Genomic DNA, 24,813 nt, shown 5'->3' with positions numbered 1-24,813 from the left:
CCTTTCCCAAAAAGCCATATTTGAAGCCAAGGCCCTGGTTGAGAGTCCCTTAAGATAATAGTTTTGCTATGGTAAGTATAACAAAAGGTAGCAGAATACTCTGTTTAGACACAAGTTACCTCCTCTTCTTACCTTCACAAGAAATGAGCAACTGCTTGGAAGTTCTGAATGATTTTATTCAGTCAAGACAGTACTTGAGTTGTCTGTGGATATCCACCTCTCTCATTTTTGGGTTCAAGAAGAACACACGGAGATATATAGTTTGGCTTAAAGTACGCTTGGATACCACTTAGACATAAATAAGGGTTAGTCTCTTGTAATTTTTATAATTTTTTGTAACTCTAATGGAGCTTTTCTCCCCAGGCCTCCACTGAAAATGGGCCTGAATGCCCAGTCAGACCATCCCAGTACAAAAAATGTAGTCAATAAATAGTTCTCAAAGAAACCTAGTCTCTGTGGAAAATGAGATAAGTTTGACCCATCACAAAAACTTGCAACTCGTATTCTTCTTACAGAGGTCAGAGCAATAACAAACTGCTTTCCATGTTAAGAACCGTAAGTCAGCCAGATCAGCTGGTTCAACTGGAACAAGCCTTTGTTTCTCTAACACAAAATTAAGATCCCAAGGAGCAGCAATACGTTTTCCTGGAGGTCTCTCAACTTTGATTTGACGATGCATTACAAGAGATCTATTCGAAGACATGCTGAAATGGCCTTCAAATGAGCTTTGATAGAGGAGTAAGACAGGCCAAAGAAAAGGAATTCATTGCCAAACCAGAGAAACATTAGTCTTGAATGGGTGACACGTATTTTAATGGCACCAACTCGAAACCTTTCCCATTTGCTCATATAAGATTTTTTAGTAACAGGGATTCTTGCCTCCAAGTCCCAGAGACTTCCCATACTCTGGAATAAACTACCTATCTATACTCTGGAATAAACTACCTATCTATATCAAACAAAGCTCCTCATTAGCACACTTCAAGAAAATTCTTGGTGATTGGATGGGAAATAGGAAATTCACCCCGGGGATCACCTCTGTGGCTCTGCTCGACAGTGGCACAGGAAAATAATTTTCTTGGGTGGCAAAAGCCAGGGTACCTTTTTGGCTGGGCTTGTATAGGCCCCAGGGCCGATAGCCTACCTACCTATTTGTACTTGCTGCACTTAAATCAATAAATAAATAAAAGGTAAAAAACACAGAAAAAGAGATGCTGACAGCTGCAAAAATCCAACAAGGCCTTTACTAGTGCAAAAACACAAGCGCTTTCACAAAATGAGCTTCCTCAGGTGTACATCAAGCACTAATGAGACACACCTATATATATACACAGTACAAATCACATGATGCAAAACAATCAACTTCCGGCTTAAAAAATTTTAACATGTATATAAGAAATACGTATAAAAATATATACACATAAATAAAACCTAAACAGTAAACATAAATATAAATATAAACATAATTTAATATACATTAAATACTAAAATAAACAAATAAACACTTTAAAATCATCTTTTTAGTGGCCTCATTTTCAACCTAGGTTTTAGGGGAATGCATTCATTAAGACCATGCCCTTCCGTACTTCTCAACCTGGTAATCCAGATAGCTTCTAGATTCTCAGTCCTGTTATACATATCACCCTGTCTAATACTCTCATGCAGCAACCCAATCACTCTAAAACCAAAAACATGAGATACATCTGTACTAGATACATGTTTAGAAAGTGCATTAGCTGTACTGAGTTTCCTGATGTTATAAACATGCTCCCTAATCCGATCCCTAAGATGCCTATCCGTCTTACCAACATACAATTTGGCACAGGTCCTACAGCTAGCAAGGTAAACAACATGTTTACTATCACAGGTGCCAGAAACTTTAAAAATGTAATTTCTACTCTGGTCAGGGTGAGTAAATGATGACCCACTATCTATATAGCTACACCAATTGCAATTCCCACACTGTTGAGTGCCAGTGCAAACACTTTGTAACCTATCCTCCTTCGATAGCAAAGTCTCCTTTTAATAGATCTGTCATTTCTAAAACTGATCCTAGGAGTATCATCAATTATACCTGATACTTCACTGTCCGTCAATAACACCTGCCAGTGTTTCCTAATAATATTAATATACCTATCCACATCAGAAGTGTATTTCAGAGAGACTCTCAGATTGGCCTGAGTTGAGATCTTATCTGAACTTTCAGAAGGTTGTTTCTTCATGGAGAAATAAGGTCTGGCTCTATCACTCCGTTTACACGTAGCTCTAGGTACTTGTTCAGACAAGGTCCTATCATCATACCCTCTTTCTTTCAAGAAGCTTTTAACTCTACCCACTTCACTTTCACTACACTGCAGTTTTGGCAGTTTGGGAGGACCGTTATATCTTTAAGGGTCCTTTTGGTGAGCATGTTTTGTTTTAGCGTAGATTTGTAGACAATGTTTTTATTTTGTGGGAGGGAGATGAGTGTTTGTCCAGATTTTTGCTGCATGTTAACAAGTCTACAGATTATTTGCAATTCACACATAAGATATCTTATGAAGGTTTAGATTTTTTAGATGTAGCAGTACTGAGAGACCCGGAAGGGAATGTATACTGTTCTACTGGAACTGGCTGAATAGCTCTGATATTGAGCAGGGAAGCTACTTGGCTTTGAGCCTCTGCCCACTGGTTTGGAAGAAGGTCTGGAAACCTGCTTGGGGGTGGCAGTGAATGGAAATAAAATTTGTACCCCTGGGATACAATGTTGAGGATCCACTGGTCCTGCGCGATGGACATCCAATTTTTTGCATGAAGGGCAAGTTTTCCTCCTAGGGGCACAAATAATTGGGCAGGGCTGGGGAGTGGAATAAAGAAGTCATTGTGAGTTTTTTCCGTAAGGAGGTGGCTTACCACTCCCTGCTTTAGGGGTGGGGGCACTCCATTGCTTAGATCTCTGCATACAGACTGTATTCTGGGTGGTCTGTTTCTCCTGGGTCTGGTTTGAGAAGGCTTGGAGGGGACTGGAAAGGACCAGTGTTTGGAAGGGCAATGCCTACTGAATCTAGGGGGGCTGCACTTGTTAGGGGGTTGCACTTATCAGAACTCTTTAACAGTCTGCATAGACTTATCTTTTTCTTCCATCGTTTTAAGAACCTCTTCTGCTTTGGTGCCAAACAAACTGTCTTTGTTCAAAGGAGAGTCTAGTAACTTTGATTTGACATGGTCTGGCAAGGTCTGCTCCTTGAACCAAGCATGTCTTCTCAGTACAGATCCAGTTACTGCTGCCCAGCAAGATGCTTCTAGGGCATCAAAGCCACACCGTAAAGTATGCTTAAGGACTTGGCTTGCACAGTGCATAAGCTCCTGCAATTTTTTTATTTTCTGCCCAGTCTGTAAGGGTTGCCACTTTTTGTTTAAAAAGTTCCATAATATGCTGCTGGTACTTAAGCATGTGAAAGTGACAATTCACTGCCCTAATAGCAAGAGTTGCAGAGGTATATACCTTCTTACCCCATCTCTCCAAAGCTCTGGAATCCCTGTCTGAAGGGGTGGGATTCTTGGCTGTAGTAGCCTTGATACCTTTAGGCCCCTGGGAAATTATCTCTGGGTCAGCAGTAGGATTCTTGAAAATAAATTTGTGAGTGTCAGGTACTCTGTAGTACCTTGTCTGGTTTCCTAGGGGCAGGAGGTAAAGTGTCAGGAGTAAGACTGGATTCTATAAAAACATCAACAACATCCAGGACAGGGGGTATTGCTAAAGGCCTGTGCTGAGGCAACTCGACGAATTCTCTAAGTCTCTTTTTGGACTGAGGATAGCCTTGGCATTCCCAGTGGAAATGCTCTGTTAAGGTATGCAAGGTTTCACCAAAAGAAAAATCCTCTGGAGGGGAGGCAGAGGGAATGGATTCCTCTGCATCTGAATCCTCATAAGCAGATAAGGACATGTCTTCATAATCAGAAATCTCAGAGTCATCGGACTCCTGGTCTGTAGAAGCTGTAGGGGGACTGGTCTCTTTTTCTCTTAGCAGGGGAAGGCTGACTTCACCTAATCAGCATAATAAGGTCTTCTGACAATTTGCATGGCCTATGAAACTCGGTAGTTTTGGTTAAAAAAGAAGTCATCGGTTTGAGTCGAACATCGGTTCAGGGAAGAACTGCCTCAGAAGCCAGTGCCTGCACAGCAGCTCCAGACCCATCCAAGGTAGAGACATCCACAGGTTTCATAGTCGAAGAAGAGTCTCGCGGCATACTGGACTCGGATTGGGTCTCGGTAGAAGCCTGCAAATCCAGTGAAGTGGCATCAGGGGCCGCGAAAGCTCCTCACTGAGTACCGGCAGACTGGCAACTAGCTTAAGAGAAGTGTTGTCGGCATCTTTGGTCCTATGCAGTCTGTCTCTGACTTTATCCTTACTTTTTTTGGAATATCGGTAGTCGGATGGCTTACTGAAGCCATTTCAGAATACGGAGATCGAGAGTCAAAGAATTTAGTGACAAAGAGAGCCTGATGACGAATGGTTTGGGAGTTAAACAAGGCACAAAACCGACAGCAAGGTACACTGTGGTCTGGGCCTAAACAGGTAATGCAGTAAGAATAAAAATCTCTGTGAGGTATTTGCTTTCCACAGGCAAGACAATTGCTAACTTTTTCTGACATTGGTTAGAGCAAGAAGAAAAGGATCCCCCAATGGGGTACTTAGCTTTAGAAGACCAGGATTATTCAATTCGTAAATTAAAATTCAGGTAGCGGCCAACCAGCACTTGTGAACTGCTTCTGCTTTGGGCTCCTCGGCAAGAAAGCCTGGTGTTATGGCGTCAGCTGCCTGCTTTCATACCCCTGACGACCTGACGGCAGTCATGGAGCGACAGCATCCGATGCAGAAATACTAAGTCTCTGGTATTCGGGCTGACTGAGGGCTACCTGCAGGCAGATAACCCAAGTGTGATGACTGCAACAGTGAAACACGAAGAACATGTATAATTCTGTTAGGAAATTACTATGTCTAAAGATGTTTGACTAGGTTTACTGTTGCAGTGGTAATAACTTCTGGGGGTTCTATTGCAGAAGGCCTGACATCTGGCCAGACTCTTTCTCCTCCTGGCTGACAGATATCCTCTCACCCTGACATCAGCACAACTGTGGTGTAAGAGGGTGTCCGTCAGTAGATATTTGCTTCTTCTTACTTGTGTCAGACTCCACAGCACAAGCTACTCGTGGCAGGTGCCCCCCAAGAATGGCAGCCCAATCATGATGGCTGCCAATGTGCTTTCACCAGATAATAGGTCAACCTGAGTGCGGACACCTTGCAGGAAAAAAGTGAGAGGCAAAGGAGGAAGACACGTGACTGTATACCCACACCCACCCACAGGATGGCGACAGAAAAAGAAGAAAATATAGGGAATTACAACAGTGAACATACGTCAACAACTACAATAAAGATAAGTTTCTAATACAAATGCACTATGTTAATCATACATTGTCCACTGTTTCAATATTGGCAACACTATAAAATATTTCAAAGCTGACAGGCCAGTGGGTTGCTAATTCTAAGACAATGTGGTTTATAAAAGACCCTGCAGTATGGCTTTGGCAAATCCTGCCCAGGATCTAAATGTAGTACCCACGTTACACTGCTGGAGAAGTTATGGTTAGATGATTAGGTAGCTGCTTCCAAGATGGCCTGCATGCTAACCCCCTAAAAGAGAGGCGATTGTGACTGCTGTAGCTCTTGTTGAGCTCTCATATACCCAGGCACAGTCTTGCTGTAGACAAAGCAACAGAACAAGATGCAGTGAGTCAGGCATTTAGAGTTGGCTTGTTTGAAGAAAGGCCTGTCTTCTCTACCTTTTGCAAAGGCTATGAGTAACTGATATGATTTTCTTTCTGTTTGGTCCTTTCAAGGTAAAATCTCAGTTGCCCACGCACATCCAAGGTGTGCAAAATAATTTTCTCCTATGTTCTGTGGTGCAAGACAGAACACAAGGAGCTTAATGGCTTGAATTAGAGAGACTTCTGACACCACTTTTTGCAAGAGGGTGGAAATGGTGTGAAGTTTTACCCTGCCCTTGTGGAAGATGGAAAAAGGATTAGGTAGCTGCTTCCAAGATGGCCTGCATGCTAACCCCCTAAAAGAGAGGCGATTGTGACTGCTGTAGCTCTTGTTGAGCTCTCATATACCCAGACACAGTCTTGCTGTAGACAAAGCAACAGAACAAGATGCAGTGAGTCAGGCATTTAGAGTTGGCTTGTTTGAAGAAAGGCCTGTCTTCTCTACCTTTTGCAAAGGCTATGAGTAACTGATATGATTTTCTTTCTGTTTAGTCCTTTCAAGGTAAAATCTCAGTTGCCCACGCACATCCAAGGTGTGCAAAATAATTTTCTCCTATGTTCTGTGGTGCAAGACAGAACACAAGGAGCTTAATGGCTTGAATTAGAGACTCTTTTGCAAGAGGGTGGAAATGGTGTTTACCCTTGTGGAAGATGGAAAAAGGGTTGTCCACACACATGGGGCTGCATTTCTTCCATCACTCTACCTGTTGTAATGGCCACTAAAAAGGCAGTTTTCCATGGCAGCAGTTTGAGGGCTGCAACAGCTTAAAAGCTGATAAAGTTAACGTTGTAACACACATTTAAAGGCCAATAGTGGAGAGAAGACCTTGAGAAGCTTCAAATGTACTACTTTATTGGCTTATGGGGAATAAAGGGGAATCCAAAAGACTGCAAACACACAATCTTCATAGAGGTGCAAGACAATCCTGACTTACAAAGGCCTCACAGCTATCTGAATATGAATGACACATAAGTCTGGTTAGAGTCCAGTCCCTCTCTCTAAAACCAATGGAAAATGTTTTCTATTTTACTAGAAATGACTTTCTTGTGTTTGCTTTCCTAGTCTCCCTAAAAACAGGGAAACATTTCCACAGGAAACAAGTGCCAAAGGGGATGAGAGGTTGTCATCCTTAGAGTCTTCAGGTTGGGGTATATGAGTGACTCTGTTTCAAGTCAAAAAGGTCAATATACTGAGGTAGCAGAACAGGCTCTTCCATATGCACAGAAGGGCCATGAGCCTCTGGCGAATGGCCTTAGCAAAGTCTGACCTAGACATGAAGGAATACAGCTTATAATACTTTGTAAAAGTATGTACTCGTGACAAAACTGCTGCTTCTACAACACTTCTCCTTTCCCAAAAAGCCATATTTGAAGCCAAGGCCCTGGTTGAGAGTCCCTTAAGATAATAGTTTTGCTATGGTAAGTATAACAAAAGGTAACAGAATACTCTGTTTTGACACAAGTTACCTTCTCTTCTTACCTTCACAAGAAATGAGCAACTGCTTGGAAGTTCTGAATGATTTTATTCAGTCAAGACAGTGCCTGAGTTGTCTGCGGATATCCACCCCTCTCATTTTTGGGTTCAAGAAGAACACAGGGAGATATATAGTGTGGCTTAAAGTACGCTTGGATACCACTTTGACATAAATAAGGGTTAGTCTCCTGTAATTTTTATAATTTTTTGTAACTCTAATGGAGCTTTTCTCCCCAGGCCTCCACTGAAAATGGGCCTGAATGCCCAGTCAGACCATCCCAGTACAAAAAATGTAGTCAATAAATAGTTCTCAAAGAAACCTAGTCTCTGTGGAAAATGAGATAAGTTTGACCCATCATAAAAACTTGCAACTCGTATTCTTCTTACAGAGGTCAGAGCAATAACACACTGCTTTCCATGTTAAGAACCGTAAGTCAGCCAGATCAGCTGTATCAACTGGAACAAGCCTTTGTTTCTCTAACACAAAATTAAGATCCCAAGGAGCAGCAATACGTTTTCCTGGAGGTCTCTCAACTTTAATTTGAGGATGCATTACAAGAGATCTATTCGAAGACATGCTGAAATGGCCTTCAAATGAGCTTTGATAGAGGAGTAAGACAGGCCAAAGAAAAGGAATACATTGCCAAACCAGAGAAACATTAGTCTTGAATGGGTGACACGTATTTTAATGGCACCAACTCGAAACCTTTCCCATTTGCTCATAAAAGATTTTTTAGTAACAGGGATTCTTGCCTCCAAGTCCCAGAGACTTCCCATACTCTGGAATAAACTACCTATCTATACTCTGGAATAAACTACCTATCTATATCAAACAAAGCTCCTCATTAGCACACTTCAAGAAAATTCTTGGTGATTGTATGGGAAATAGGAAATTCACCCCAGGGATCACCTCTGTGGCTCTGCTCAACAGTGGCACAGGAAAATCATTTTCTTGGGTGGCAAAAGCCAGGGTACCTTTTTGGCTGGGCTTGTATAGGCCCCAGGGCCGATAGCCTACCTACCTATTAGTACCTGCTGCACTTAAATCAATAAACAATAAATAAAAGGTATTAAGACCCTATCATCTAGGCAGTCAGCTGAAGTTGCTTGGGGTTGGGATTTTTCAAACACTTCTGTTCCTGTGTGAGTAGATCCAGTTGGTGAGGAAGTCTGTGGTAATTGCCCATGGCCATTTCCAAAAGAAGGGAGAACCACTGTTGCCTGGGCCAGAAGGGAGTCAGCATATGGATCTTGGGGGGGTCCTTCTGAATCCTAAGTAGTACCCTGGATATCATTGGAAAGGGTGGAAAAGCATACAGGAACATTCCTGTCCACAAAAAAGAAAATGTATCTGTCTTTCAAGCCTTCTTGCATGGAATCCTGGAGCAGAATTCTGTCAGCAGATTGCTCAGAGAGGAGGCAAAATGGTCTCCTGTGGGTCGAGGTCATTAGGATCTCCCCAAGTAAAATGGGTCTATATTAGTTCATCACAATGCAATTGCAGTGAATACCGGATCGTCGACCCTCATTCAGCGAAAATAGTTTCAGCAATTCGCTGAATTTACTGAGGGTAAGTAAATACTTGCCCTACAGCACAACAGACCGACAGCTACGCAAATCAAACCCAGCTCCACAACTATATATACCAACTCCAAGATTGCACTACAGTGGGGAAAAGGGCAAAGTTGTGCTGTAGGGCAAGTATTGACTTGACCTTGGTAAATTCAGCAAATTGCTGAAATGATTTTCGCTGAATGAGGGTTGACAATCTGGTGTTCGCTGCAACTGCATTACGACGAACTGATATAGACCCAGCAAAACAGCTATTTCACAGACTGCATGTTTTTTTCCCTTTCCTCCAGCTTCAGCCACTGAGTCATTAACCAGGCATTTTCTACTTCTGCTCTGCATGATACATCCACTTTATCATAGCCACACTTGACGGATGCTTGCTAATGACAGGAGGGGGGTTGCATAAGTCTGGTACTTTCTCTTTCAGGTACCTGTGCTCTTATCGCCTCACCCTTGTCCTTCATATGGGGCAGGAAGAGTTTCCTGGAACTTTAGCTTATGGGTTTGGCAATCTACAGCCCTGAAGGCTAGGGTGAAGAGGTGTAGAATTTCTTCTCAAAAGCAGTCCAATACTTTACTTTCCCAGTCAATTCTCGATGATTCTTTCCATAATATAAAAAATAAGTGGGCAGAGGATTGAGGCTAAGAGCTGTTAATAAGTTGCTTCCTGTAGTCCAAGGTTTGAATCCCTCAGATTCCAATAGCCTACTTTGTGCCATTGATCAAGTATCTTAACCAGACAGTGCTCCAAGACAATTGGGAAACTAGACTAGACTCTTCAATGGTGTCCTGGACCACATGGCTAGTAACTATACATCAACCTCCTGGGATAAGGAGGTTGAAGTCTGGCTCCAAAGATGCAATTGTGAATATTATCCTGTAGATTTCAATCTCTGGAGGAATACCTACGAGTTCTGACTCTGTAACCTAGACAATCTCCACACCTTTTCTAGGCATCATAATAGTCAGACTCTTACCCGAAGAAATCATTCACCCTAACAAGGTTGTTTCTAAAGGATAAATCCTCTTGGTGGGGAGGCAGAGAACAGGGTGTCCCCCCAGTGTCTGACCCGTAAGACAGATGGAATAACATTCGATCAACAAAGGAATATCCTGAATTAGAAGTGTCTGATTCCTCGATGCAGAATGTTTCCTTCCCTTTTTACAACAAAGATTGATGCTGACAGTTGTTCTGGTGATGCCTGCAGGTTTTTGAGGAAAAGTACAAAGTCCTGAACCAACTTCATCAGGTCATCTTATGGGACTTAGGAAGGGGGAAAGGGGGCAGAGCCACCCAGCTCAAGCTGAGTAAGATACTGACAGTCTGAGCCCTGGATGCCTTGGTCCTACTTCTAACAGTGATGTCTGCCTTTGAGGCCTCCAGTCATGGGCAAGCACCAATGGTTTCCATTTCTCTGGATGCCCTTGCTTCCTATAGCCAAATTAATACTGCACTTGTATTCAGTTAGCAAAATATTTTCATCAGAACAAGATGCCCGCATAGAGGTGGCTGGACCAAATGACTGCTGTAGGGATTCAGCCAAGAAGGTGCCATTAGAAGTGACTGTGTCTGTAGTAGCCTCCTGAAGGGGAAATGCCAGAGACCTTGGACCAGGTAAGTTTCAGAAGTGACAGCTGCAAAAGTAACTAACTGGACTCAATACTCAGACTAGTATGACCTTCAGTCTCATAAGATACATCAGCCACTTGGGATTCCTTCTCATTTGGATGATTCTCTTTTTGCTTCTTTGAACTGATGTCTCTACACACAACTTGGTCAATATGATGATGGCCCCGGAAAAAGTTTGTAGCCTTTTCTGGTTCATACAGTCCCGGAGAGACTGGATATGCACCTAATGGCCTTATGACTGAATACAGCACAAAGGATATATGAGGCAGCATTGTTCTCCATGCCTAACTAGAACAATCACTGACTACAAGAGTCTCTTTGTGGAATCTGCTTCCTAGAAGTAATGTAGTTATTAACTTTAGAAACTTGTGTCTAGCCCTGACACTCAAAAACTCCTACACTGCAAAGAAGCAGAAAACTATACAGAATAAGATTTTTCCTCAGAAGGATACCCAACTGTATTCTGGAAGCCAGGCTGAACAGATGAACTGATGGCACTTAAGAGACACATTGCTACATGAACTTTATTGTACTACAGCAAAAAAAAAAAAAAGAACTAAAGATAGGCTGAGTGGATACCCCTCTTATACCACAGACATTCTAAGATCTGCGTGAGACAGCAACTGCCCAAACAGGAAGAAGATGGAAAGCCCTGGAAGTCAGGTCATATGTCAGGCCTTCTGCAGCAGAAGTCCCAAGTGTTAACACTGCTTCAGCAATGTGTAATATGATGAACATAATTTGCTAAGTACTTCTAAGTAATCTGTCCTACTACAGTTCTTCATGCAGCTACTTTATGTAGTATCATTTTTGTGATTACTTACGCAATTTCTGTAGGTAATCATCTACTATGAAGCTTAGGTAAAACAAATTCTTCAAACTTATCTATAATTTCCTTACTCTTGGTAAATCTGGATATGATAAAGTACTTACAACCATCTAGCTTTCTAAAGATTACTGCTCAGAATGCATGCACAAAAGAGTGCTATACTTCTTGAAAGACATCCAAATGGTAGACCTTCTTGGATAATTCATGCACAATACAATGCATTCGAGACGATTAAAATACACACAAAAGTAACACACAGTTAGGTGCAGTACAAGCCCAAATTGTGTTTACAACAGAGTTCTCCCTCTTTATTTAGTTATTTTTTTTGTTTTAATATTACTGAAATTTTTTATTTTTTATTATTTTTATTTATCATTTGTTGACCGGGAAAGTCCGACTAGGTTCCACAGAGCCTGTTTTCAGCGGAGGCCCGGGGAGAAATGCTCCAGATGCATGTCTTTGGAATGTGGGAGGAAAGAACCGGTGAACCTCTTGCTGTGAGGTGACAATGTTAACCGCTGCACCACTGCGCCGCCGAAATGTCTACAAATCTGTGGAAACTGGGTACTGGGAGTCAATGTGGCTCTGATACAACAGTTTCTGTACCTTAGTGGTGCAGATGAAAAGAAAAACAAACAAAAATATTCCAGCTCATACATTTTAATGGAGCAAAACATGTATATGTCCAAAGATATCCTTATAACAAATCCAACATATCATGGCATTGTAAGTCTGGGTTTCTTACGACCTTCACAGATCAACAGTCTGTTAAGGACCTATGTTATCAGACTAAGTTTTAAGGAATAATATCCTCTTCTAGTCTCGGTAACAGCTTCAGCAATTACTAGTGTACAGATGGAGAAGTAGTTGCAGGACTACATTCATAATCACTAAATGTGTTTTAGCAGCTACAGATATTGACATGTGCACAGGCGGCCACTGTGGTGCAGCGGTTAGCGTTGCCACCTCACAGCAAGAGGTTCTCCGGTTTGATCCTTGGCTGGGGTGCCTTCTGTGCGGAGTCTGCATGTCCTCCCTGTGGTTGCATGGGTTTCCTCCCACATCCTAAAGACATGCTGTAGGTGGATTGGACACTCTAAATTGGCCCTAGGCACGAGTGCATGCGTGCGTTTGCCTTCTGTGGAAGGTTGGGTGCCGGGCTGGCACCTCAGCACTGTAAAAAACTCCACTGCCAATCATGAGCGGACAGGTGATACGCTGTGGCGACCCCTAACCGGGAAAAGCCGAAAGAAGAAGATATTGACATGTGTACATACGCTACACAATAGCCATTAGGGTTGACATGAAATGGTGCTAGACTACAGCAGTTAAAAAATGTGTCGTTAATAAAGGAAAACGTGTCAGGGTGCAAAATCAAGCAGAAGTTTAAAATGGCAGTCATTGACTAATATGACATAGTAGATGCATGAGTGGCTGGCAACACATATGGGGGCAAAAGATTTGGTCACGGCACGCATTCACTGCATGCTGCTTTTAATTTTGGCAATTTTTGCCATTGGTATGATTGGTCATATTATATCACAGTTGAACATCAACAGTTGGACAGTAGTATACTGTTAGGAGCTACACTCTTTCTCCACAATTGTATGATTGAGGAGTTAGTATATTTAATTTCTGAGGGTATGGGGGGGGCAAAAACCCCATGTAAAAGTAAAGCTTCTGGCTATTTTATGTTTAGGTGCTGGCAAATGCAACGTGTTGTTTTATTTGTGATCATTTTACTTTTTTTTTCTTTATTATTATTATTATTATTATTATGCATACAAATATTTCAAGCACAGGCATAAATGCCCTTCTAGCTTGCCAAAATACCAAAACACCTGTTCCCATTAATAAGTGTCCGGACTGTTCTTAAAAATATCTAAACTAGTGCTTGCTTTAATGTAATTTGGTAGTCTTTTCCATGCATCGGCTACTCTGTCAGAGAACCAATTAGTACACCTCTCATTCCTATAGAATCTTCTACACAAGTTGTCTGACGATTCTCTAGTACATTTTGATAACCCCAAACATTTCCAGAGGTAGTTGTCCCTAAATGCCTTATATACCTGAATAAGATCTCCTCTTAGATACCTGTAAGAGACACTGTGTTCAGATATTTTAGTCCTTTATAATAACTTAGTCCTTTATAATAACTTAGATTTTCACATCCGTGGATGCCCTTGGTATATTTCCACTGACTCTTTCCAGTTTACTCATGCTTGTTTTCTTATAGTGTTTCCATATTGTTATTTTATACTCACGTTTGGGTCTAATGTAACTGACAATTACTTCATTACTTTTTAAATTTCCTAGACTTTATAAATCTTTTTATGCAACCTATAGTTCTATAAATAGAAGTTATGTCCTTACCATAACGTTCCATGTGGAGTGTTCATCTCACCTTTGTTCTTACACATGGCTTCGGAGCCGATCCTCAAAGCTCTGCATCGAGAAGAAGCTCGAGACCAACCTATCTCCCACAATTCCCCTCTGCCTTTACCTCAGATCTAGTTTGCAAACAAACCAGAACCCAACGGGAGTGAACATACAACATACATGCTAAGGCATAGCTGAAAAACAGCCGTAACAACTGAGAGAAACAGAAGCGGGAGAACCAAACCAGACACCTAAACTGGGCGTTCTTCCTGCGGGTGGGAGATGAACACTCCACATGGAACGTTATGGTAAGGACATAACTTCTATATGTGAGAGTGTTCAATCTTGTTCTTACATATGGGTTGATCCTGAGAAACTCACAGAAGAACGTCCCTGAGCACAGTGGAACCAAAGGTTGCCCTTTCCCTGGAAACCCTATCCACTTTGTAATGAGTAATGAATGTATGTGGTTTAGACCAAGTGGCAGCCGCACAAATAGTGTCCAATGGTAGGCGGGGCACATGAGCCAGGGATGTAGATATTGATCTAGTAGAATGTCCTTTGGGTTTGACAGGTAAGCTCTGCTCAGAAGCAGTATAAACAAAAATAATACAATCGGATAGCCATTTGGAAAGGGTTCCATGCCCTTTCTGCTGTCCGCAAAGGCTATAAAGAGCTGATCTGTTTTTCTGTGATCCTTTGTTCTATCCAAGTAAAACCTGAGTTGTCTATGAACATCCAACTTGTGTAACATATATTCCAACTTATTGGAATGGTTCTTGAAAAATGTGGGGAGCTCAATGGACTGATTAATGTTATTGATGGAACAAAATTTGGGAAGAAAGGCTGGATTAGTGCGAAGAGATACCCTATCAGGGTGAAAGATCAGATATGGGTGTTTAACGGAAAGAGCTTGAAGTTCCGATACCCGTCTGGCTGATGTGACAGCTACCAGAAAGAGGGTTTTCCATGACAAAAACTTCAAAGAACAGGAAGAGGCTGGTTCAAAGGGTGGTAGCATTAGCTGTGATAATTGAAGGTTCAAATTCCATGGTGATGTAGGAATCCTGACTGGTGGCCTGATATGGAAAGACCCTTTTAGAAAGGCCTTACAAAGTCTATGAGCCATAATAGGCCCCATTTTCTCCCACAAGAAAGTTTGAAATGGCAGCCAATTGAACTCTCAAAGCGGCAGGAGAAGCTCCTTGGTGAAATAGTACGGATAGAAACTCCAAGACTATGTTCAGTGGGGCTATTACGGGATCCAAATGTTGTGTAGTTGCCCAGTGTACAAAACGCTTCCACTTACTAGTGTAAATTTTTGTAGTGGAAGCCTTATGAGAAGCCACTAGAATATTTTGAACCGCAGGGGAAAGAAGATCAGACCTGGCTAAGAAGGGAAGCAGAGCAGCCAAGCTGCTAGTCTGAGGGAGAGAAGCAACGGGTGGGGAGCCCCTGACGAGTGGGTCAGTAGATCTGGCTCCGGGTCCAAGATCCAGGGTTCCCGAATTTGGTGTGCTTGAAGAAAAGGAAACCAAATTTGACGAGGCCAGAATGGGGCAATGAGGATTATTGTCCTCTCCAGGTTGTTGGCTTTCTGTAGGAATTTTGCAATCAGAGGTATAGGAGGGAAGGCGTACAGGAGGCCCGGGGGCCAATCGTGAATCAGAGCGTCCCTGGGGACTTCCCCTGGAGGGGGTAATAGGGCAAATTAGCTTCTGCATTTGGCGTTCATTGGAGACGCAAACAGATCGCAGCAAGGCTGGCCCCACTTGCAAAATATCTTGCCCGCAATTGTTCGTTTGAGGGACCACTCATGAGGTAACAGGATGGCTCTGCTCAACCTGTCCGCTATGACGTTGGATAACCCCGGGATATGCGTTGCTATCAGAAAGCGACCCGTGGACTCTGCCCATTGCCAAATTCTCATGGCCTCTCTGCATAGTTGATAAGACTTGGTTCCCCCTTGTTTGTTTATGTACCAGACTACGGACATGTTGTCCGACTGAACTGCAATGGTCCCTAGAGGTAGAAGGGGAGAAAAGTGTTGCAACGCTAGAAACACTGCCCTCATCTCCAGAACATTGATGTGCAGATTGTACTCCAATTTGGTCCATTCGCCTTGGACTGTCTGTCCCTGAAAGATGCCTCCCCACCCTATCAGGGAAGCGTCCGTGGTCACCGTAGCTGTCGGTAGCACAAATGGCCGCCGGAGAGATTGCAAGTCTGAAGCCACCAAGACAGGTGCGATTTGCAGATGTTCGTGATGTGAATTTCGTGTGTCAGGGGTAACTGATGGAACGACCATTGTGCAAATAGCAGCCATTGAAGAATTCTCATGTGCAGTCTTCCCAAGGGTATCGCAATGAGGGAAGCTGCCATGAGACCCAAAACTATCAGAACCAGTTTTGCTGGGGATTTTTTGGACAACAGGAGAAGAGATACATGATTTTGTAGAGAGGCTATTCTTTCTGGAGGAAGCCTTAGAATTAAGCAACGAGTATCCAATTCTGCTCCTATGAATGAGATATGGTGTGATGGCTGTAATACAGATTTTTCGAAATTTACGGAAATTCCGATATGAACACAGAGTTCTAGTGTGTAATCCCTGGCCTGAATCAGTCGGGTGGTGGCAGTAAGGAGCCAGTCGTCCAGATACGGAAACACCTGGAATCCTAGGCGTCTCAAGTGAGATGCTACCACTGCCATACATTTGGTGAAAACCCTGGGGGCTGAGGTCAGACCAAAGGGCAGGGCTCGAAACTGAAAGTGACTGGCTCCCAGCCGCAAGTGATCCCTGGACGCCCTGGCCATTTTGATGTGGTAGTACGCGTCCTTTAGATCTATTGAGCACATCCAGTCGTCCTTCTGTAAGAATGGAAGGATCGATTGAAGCGTGACCATCCGGAACTTTTCTTTCTTGACGATGGTATTGAGTTTGCTTAGGTCCAGAATTGGCCTCCAGTCCCCTGTCTTTTTTGGAACTAAAAAGAACCTTGAGTAAGTTCCGAATCCTCTTTGGTCCGCCGGGACTGGTTGGATGACTTTTTTCTAGCAGCTTTGAAATTTCTATAGCTGCAGGGTCTCGCAGATGAGGCGGTACATCTGGGAGTCTTTTCTGCGGAAATGGGGGTAATAGGAACGGAATTCTGTAACCTCTGATAACAATGCTTTTTACCCAATTGTCTGATGTAAGACTTTGCCAGGCCTGAGGGTATAAAGCTAAGTGACCCTCGACTGCCTCCAGAGCAGGACAGTCGGGCCTCCTCTCAGGAGTGCTGGAAAGGTTTCCCGGGGAGTGTATCCCTGTCACCTTGGTTTTGACCCCTCTGCCGCCAGGGCGGCGTCTTCCACCTCTGCCCCTCTGCCTCTAGAGGGGCATCACCCTGTGCGCCTGGGAAAGAGCAAACCACATTTTTCCACCACGCTGCCCTTTGGGGTACGGTCTGGATGGGGTGGAAAACGGACTCCAGCAGCAGACAGAGTCTTTCCCTCTTGCTCACACTGGGTAAGGGTCTCCTTTACTTTTGGGCCAAAGAGAGTGGCACCGTCAAATGGAGTAAAGGAAGACTTGAAGGCTTCCATGAGGAACATAAGCGCATCCAGGATTGTCTGAGCAATCGCTGAAGTTGCAGCCCTACTCGATCCTTCTGCTGCATATGAAATGAGCCTCATGGACGAGTTCACAATAGATGTAAGGGTATTGAGTTGTGCTGTAACTTTCTCTGAGACAGCAGCATCTGTAGTACCCTGGAGGGTATCTCCCAACTCTTTGATTAGATCCCTCTGTAACCGGTGAAATGGGTCAAATAGTTCAGCGCATGGAAAAGCCGCTGAACTAAAATGCGCTTCCGTCCATAGTCCTAGAATCTCTGTTAGTCGGATGGACAGATGAGGAAGATTCAGACATCTGCCACCACCATAGCCCACTGGAACTCCTTTGTGAGATAAGCCTTGTCTTGAGGGCAGTAATATATTTATTAGGCTTTCTAGGGACTGGCTCCACTGTGTCAGGTGCAATCAGTTCCATCAACTCATCAAGGGCGGAGTGACCCAGGAGGAAGAAGGGCGAGCACCAAATGCCTTCAGCAAGACTGACTCATCCTCAGAAGGGGTAGGGCTTGCCAATCACCTCTCTGTTTTAGGATCTCCAGGATGTCAGAAAAGGAGACATCCTCTGAGGGTGATTTCGGGACCCTTCTGACTCATCTAAGTCAGTGTCCGATGTCAAGGATTCTTGTGGAGAATCCAAGTGTCTCACAACCTTTTCCTCGGAACTTCCTGGGCATCCGATGAAGCCTCCGAGGAAGAGGCTCTGGGGCGTTGAGACACCGTGCTCGACGCTTTGATGTAGCCGTGGGTGCAGAGGAGGATAACGGACCCTTATGGGAAGGAGAAGCTGTCTCTGCTGGAGTGGTTGTCTGAGTCGACAACACCTTCCTCATGAGGCCCCGGTCCAAAGTCGAGGAATCCTCGGTTCCGGAGGATCCCGAGACGGGACTGAGGGCATATCCGAGCCGAGGCACCGAGAGGGAGAGTCGGAAAACATGGTCCGACTCGAAGGATGGATCGCCGCCAAGTAATGGGTCCATCGGAGTCGAGGTGAACGGTGCCGACCGAGAGAAGGACGGTTCCAGCACCGAGGGCTCCACGATCATCAGATCAGCCTCTCCCGGCTCCGAAGACTGAACAGGCCTCGGAGGAGGAACAGATGGAGATAAGGGAAGGCCTTCGAGTCTCAACACCAACTGGGAAGAGACTGAGATGAGTTTGGACAAGGCCGTATTCTCCATTAATTTCTGCACCATGTGGTCTACATTGGTGTCGGAGAGGGGTCTAGAAGAACGCATCGAAAGAATCAAAGACGGAGCCAACCTCAAGAGCACAGGAGGTGGAAGCTCCGTCACCGGTTCCAAGACTCGAGGCTTGGTAACAGACAAAAGTTCAACACTCGGCCCCGAGGTGTGTGGAACCGGTGAGCGAACTTTAAATGAAGAGCTCGGAGCCGATGACATGGGCTCCCTTCGAGGATTTAGATGTCTGGTCCGATGCATCCAGAGCCTCTTGGAATGCAGGCTTCTCATGACCCTTCCACTGAAAGAATGACAAATGGAGCAGTCTTCTTGCAGATGGAGAGGGCCAAGACAGTAGACGCAGGAACTATGGTTGTCTGTGACAGACATTTTCTGTCCACATTGGCACCGTTTGAAGCCTGACTTAGCTTTCTCAGACATAATAACAATAATAGCCAAATCCAGTAAGACTATACACCACACAGTCTTGAACAGGCAGAAACAGCCAACAATAATGTCAAAGCCAGTAAATTCGGTCAAATCCGGTAGTTTGTCAAATCCAGTAGTAGTTTTATAACTTATATAAGTTCTATAAGTCTTATAAGTTTTATAAGTTTAGAGGGTGGTAGGCCCGAGGAACTAACTTACTATATACATATATATATATATAATATACTCGAGAAAGCCCTCGACTCACTAAACACACACACAAAACTTAAAGGTGAACTAGAAGAAAAATTATCTAAAATGTTAGATAAAAGTAATCTTATCTGTCAGGTGGTCCGAGCTCATCAAAATGATAACTAGATCTGAGGTAAAGGCAGAGGTGTGGGAGATAGGTTGGTCTAGCTTCTTCGATGCAGAGCTTTATGTTAGAACAAACGGCGAGATTGAACACACTCACATCTATCATTAACCAATAGAAAACCTCATACCTGAATCCACACATACATCCAAGTCCTTAACTGAGTCTACAGTTTCAATCACTGTGTGCTGTACTAAATATTCACCTTTCAGTTTATGCCTCCCAAATCTCATATGCTTAGTTTTTGATGTATTTATCAGCATATTATTTTCCTGTGCGCAAATGGTCAATTTAGTCAAGTTATTTTGCAGACATGCCTTATCTGTAACACTTGTAATCAGTTAACCCAATTTCAGGTCATCTGCGTATAGACTGTAGAACACCTCAGATGAAAAATTTAGGTCTGAATGATGCAATCTAAACAAGTAAGGGCCTAGGACAGAGCCCTGTGGGATACCCTGACTGTAACCAAGGATTTCACCTGTCCAGTTGCTGTATGATACTTGCCAAGTCCTATTTGTAAGCCACGCAGCTATCCATCTTATCAAGAGTACAGCAATACCTAGCTGCACTAATTTATTGATCAGTGTTTTTTGTATGACCCTGTCAAATGCTGAAGTTAAGTCTATATAAATTACATCACAGCACAATTTTTCATTCATAGCTGTTATTATATTGTTATAGAACATCATGTTATAGGTGGTAACAGATCTATTTTCAACATATGCATATTGATATATGGTTTCTAGTCCCAACCAGTGGTGGAGGTGACTTCAAATCAAAGGGGGCTGCAGGAAACAGCTGAATGGGTGGGACCAATGGAAAGGGGTGTGACCAGATAGAAATGGGCCGAGCTATGGTGGCAGTCAAAATCAAGTATAAAAAACAAGCAGCACTCAACTCAAACTACTACTCCTTGCAGTTCTAATTATAATTTATATTCAGCTTTATAAAAGTACCAAGTAACATGCTGAAAGTAGCAATCTCTGGGATATCCCCACTTGTAAAAATGTTTCTTATCCAAAAAGGAAAGAAAAAGAAATTATGGCCATATAGTTATTCTTAAATGCATTGCAACTCCCCCAAATAAGCCAGCAATACTAGGTTTACAGGGATTTCAACAAATAAAATACAATGTATAATAATATTGCAGCCACACTGCGGTGGTGGTGCTGCGGTAGCATTGTCACCTCACAGTAAGACGTTGTCCTGTTTGATTCTCAGCTACAGCGTCTTCTGTGTGGAGACATGCGTGAATGGGCGTACCTTCATTGAAGGTTGTGCGTTGGGGCCGGCAACCTGGCACGTAAAAATCTACTGCCAATCATTAGCGGACTGGAGTTCCGTTGTGGCGACCCCTAACAGGGAAAAGCCGAAAGACACAACAACAACAACCAGATTGGATTTATGTGGAGTCAGTGAAATTACTTTCAGTGACGGGAAACAAATCTATAACCGTTCATTGAAGCTACATTCAGCAAATACTACAACAAAATAGTTTTGCAGGGGGCAAGCCCCATTGCCACTTGCATGTAGGGGGACACCACACCACCCACAACCCAGATTTATATAAAGCAACTCCAAGGTCACAAAAAACAGTGGAGAAAAAAGCAAACTCTAAGTTTCAGTGAACAGTATTAATTCTTTTACATTTGCAAAACTCTTTTTTCAAAGTGACATGTTCCCACCAGATAAAAAGACTGTTATTTAGTAGTGATCAAACAGCAGCAGAAGAAAGAAACAATCTACAGATCACCTCCATATCCATCAATTATGGCCACTTTACTGACTGCGTGCACCTCAAATGGGTGCTTGTAGTAAAAACAATAAAGAAAAATAAATAAACAATAGTTAAAGTAAAGCAATTTCAGTAATGTAACCCATCTTACTTGACACAAATGCACACTAGTTCTTATACTGAATGTTTAAACTGAGCAAACAACAAGAGTCAGTTACTTTCAATTAAAAGCTCCCAATCCCTATCCATTAGTTATAGTTAATTCTAGATGTCTATCAGGCAACTATGATAAAACAATGACACCCATCTATTATATTTCAGCTTTGTTCCATTAAACAGTAGTCACACATTATGCATTATAAAATTATGTCTCAAGAAATCATTAAAAGCATATTCTATTATACTTAGTCCATTTATGAAATTACAATAGCAAATTGAAATTACAGTTACAAAAAGGATTTAAAAACAATACCTGTAACAATTAGATTCACAGATTCCTAATCCCCAACTCATAAAATCACTAACTCTGCGAGATGACACGAAATGCACTGCATGACTGGAATCTGCTCACAAGGCAGTTGTATTTAAATCCCGCTCTCTGCATGCGAGTGGATGCACCCTCTTCCTTTGAGCAGAATAAACAAAAATAAAAACTGTGTTCCCCATGTCTTTAGAAAGACAGGAGAGAGCGCACAAAAGAATTAATAACAGCACATATCACCTTATTGCTCTTAGAAGGGCCTAGGATTAGACACAAAATAAAAAATAGATCATCCGCACAAGAGTATGCAGAACCTTTCACAGTTCACCCACACTGCCTCTGTAGTAGAACATTATGTTACATTCTGGATGATCATATGTGACACAAGTCATAATAGTGTTATTATTTTTCTTTATTTTCCTTTTTGTCACTGTCCTTCACTTCATTTATATATTTGTTCTACTTCTATGCATTTATGTTAACACTTTCTGCATCATCTGCCACAGTTGTCCTAGGTGGTTTACATACCTCTTAACCTGTTAGCTCAAGAAATCTGGACAAAACCAAAAGTAATGGGGGAGATAAAGATGCAAAATAGGGACAAATTTTAATTGTTTCTCTTATATGCTTAAAAACTGCTAGAATAAAAGGTTTTGTATCAGTCTGCATTTTCTTAAGGATATGAAATTTGAAACTCCAATATCTGTCATTATTTTGTGACTAGTTCTCAGTGATTTGCCAGAAAAACAGATTTTACTAGGAACAGTTCCATCTCACCTTCATTCTTTCCTGATGGGTTCGGAGCTGATCCTCAAGTATTACCAATAGCTCGAGACCAAGCCCCTTATCCCATGATGCACTGCTGGAATTACCTCAGACCTTGTTTGCTGCGAGTACTATATCCATGTAAGAGAACTACCTTCCCATAGAGAGGAAGAAGAATTGAGTAACCAGGATGAGACCAGTCTCTAGGTCAACTATCTGCCAAGTGGGGGATGGAGAGAGGGACACAAGAATGAAGGCGAGATGGAACAACTCACGTGGAACGTTATGGTGAGTATATAACTTCTTAATGTGAAGTTGTTCAATCTCGCCGTTCATTCCTTACTGATGGGTAGAGTCCCTATAGCACCCTCAATCTTGGGTGGCTCACAGGAGTACATTCTTCAGGACCATAGACCCAAACGAAGCCTTGTCCCTGGAGGCCTTATCAACTTTATAATGAGTGATAAATGTATGAGGTTTAGACCAAGTGGCTACAGCACAAATGTTATCAAGGGGCAATTTGGCTTGGAATGCAGAAGATGTAGAAACTGCTCTGGTAGAATGAGCTTTAATCTTGTGTAGTAAGGGCATATTAGCAGCTGAATAAACAAAGGTGATACAATCAGAACGCCATTTTGAAAGTGTTGTTTTAGCCACTGGTCTACCTTTTCTGGCTTCAGAGAAAGACGCAAAGAGCTGGTCTGATTTTCTAACATCTTTTGTTCTGTCCAAATAATATCTGAGCTGTCTGTGAACATCAAGTTTGTGCAGCATATACTCAAGTTTATTGGAATGGTTAGGGAAAAAGACTGGCAAACTCAATGACTTGGTTGATATTAGAGTCCGAACAAACTTTGGGCAAAAAAGAGGGGTTTGTCCTAAGAGATACTCTTATCAGTATGAAAAAAAAATAAGGAGGGTTGACAGATGAGGCTTGAAGTTCTGACACTCTGCGGGTAGAAGTAATAGCCACCAGAAATATGGTTTTCCATGATAAAAATTTGAGATCACAAGATGATGCCGGTTCAAACGGGGGAAGCATTACACGAGACAGCATAAAGTTTACATTCCAGGGAGAATAAGGAGTTTTCACTGGAGGCCTCATGTGAACAGTTCCTTTGAGAAAGGCATTGAACAACTTGTGGGACATAATGTTTAGCCCTTCAACTCCGAGATGAAATTTATATATAGCAGCCAACTGGACCCAAACTGTAGTGGCTGCAGCTCCTTTATTAAAGATCATAGTCAAGAATTCTAATATGGACGTCAAGGGGGCTTGATAAGGATCAATGTTCTGCTTAGCAACCCATATGGAAAATCTCTTCCACCTACTAAGATATAATCTTCTGGTGGACAGCTTATGGGAAGACAAGAGGATCTGCCTTGTCTCATTAGAAAGGTTATGAAGCCTGGCTATGAGGGAAACTGGAGCAGCCAAGCTGTTAGCTTCAATAACTGCAAGGAAGGATGGAGGTCCCCCGACGGATGTGTCAGAAGGTCCGGAACTGGGTCCAGAATCCATGGATCCTCCAAGAGATGATGATGAAGAAATGGGAACCAAATCTGCCAAGGCCATTGAGGGGCTATAAGAATGATAGTCCTTCCCAGCGACTTTGCTTTCTGTACAAGTCTGGGTATTAGCAGGATTGGAGGAAATGCACAGAGGAGACCTGGGGGCTAATCATGTACGAGTGCGTCTCTCAGGGGTTCTCCTGGAGGGGGAATCAGGGCAAAGTAGCTTCTGCATTTAATGTTGACGTGACTAGCAAAAAGATCGCAGCAAGGCTGGCCCCATTTGCGGAAAATCCTCTCCACAATCTCTTGCTTGAGGGACCACTCGTGCGGCAACAAGTTTGCCCTGCTCAGTTTGTCTGCTATCACACTGGATCTCCCCGGGATGTGCATTGACAACAGAAAGTACTGGGAGGAGACAGACCACTGCCAAACTCCGAGGGCTTCTCGGCAAAGGGGGTAAGACTTGGTCCTGCCTTGCTTGTTCAAGTACCAGACTGATGACATATTGTCTGTCTGAATTGCAATTGTCCCTACAGGAAGAGAGTCCTGGAAGTACTACAATGCCAGAAGTACTGCTCTCATCTCCAGAACATTAATATGCAGATGTGACTCTTGATCCGTCCATGTGCCTTGGGCAGTCTTTCCCTGAAAATGCCCCCCCATCAGGGAAGCGTCCGTGGTCACAGTGGCTACTGGAGGGGGTAGTACAAAGAGGCATCCTATGGTTACATGAAGAGACATCAACCACCACTGGAGATCTCTCTTGCAAGAGTTCATAATTAAAATCATGTGATTCTTTGGAAGTTCCTGATAAGACCATTAAGTGAACAGCAGCCATTGAAGAATCCGCATATGCATCCTTGCTAATGGTATGGCCGAGATTGCTGCAGCCATCAAACCCAATACTTTTAAAACTTCTACGGCTGGTGCTCTTGTCTTTCGATACCAATGAGCTGATATACTGATGAAGAAGGACCCTCTCGACTGGTAGTCATAGAGTGGTGGTTGACGTGTCTAACTCTG

The 24,813-nt window shown here is 43.0% G+C and overlaps 1 protein-coding gene across 4 annotated transcripts in view; it reads right to left on the bottom strand.

The window, feature by feature from the left end:
- Positions 1-24,813, bottom strand: part of RAB3GAP1 (RAB3 GTPase activating protein catalytic subunit 1) — a 2,239,542-nt gene that overhangs the window by 1,931,526 nt on the left and 283,203 nt on the right. The gene's annotated exons all lie outside the window — the stretch shown is intronic.

The sequence above is a fragment of the Protopterus annectens genome, chromosome 6.part0, assembly GCF_019279795.1.
Source record: "Protopterus annectens isolate FY-2018-M chromosome 6.part0, PAN1.0, whole genome shotgun sequence".
Lineage (NCBI taxonomy): Eukaryota > Metazoa > Chordata > Ceratodontiformes > Protopteridae > Protopterus > Protopterus annectens.
The sequence above is the reverse complement of the archived record's forward strand: the minus strand, read 5'-3'. Positions and strand labels throughout refer to the sequence as shown.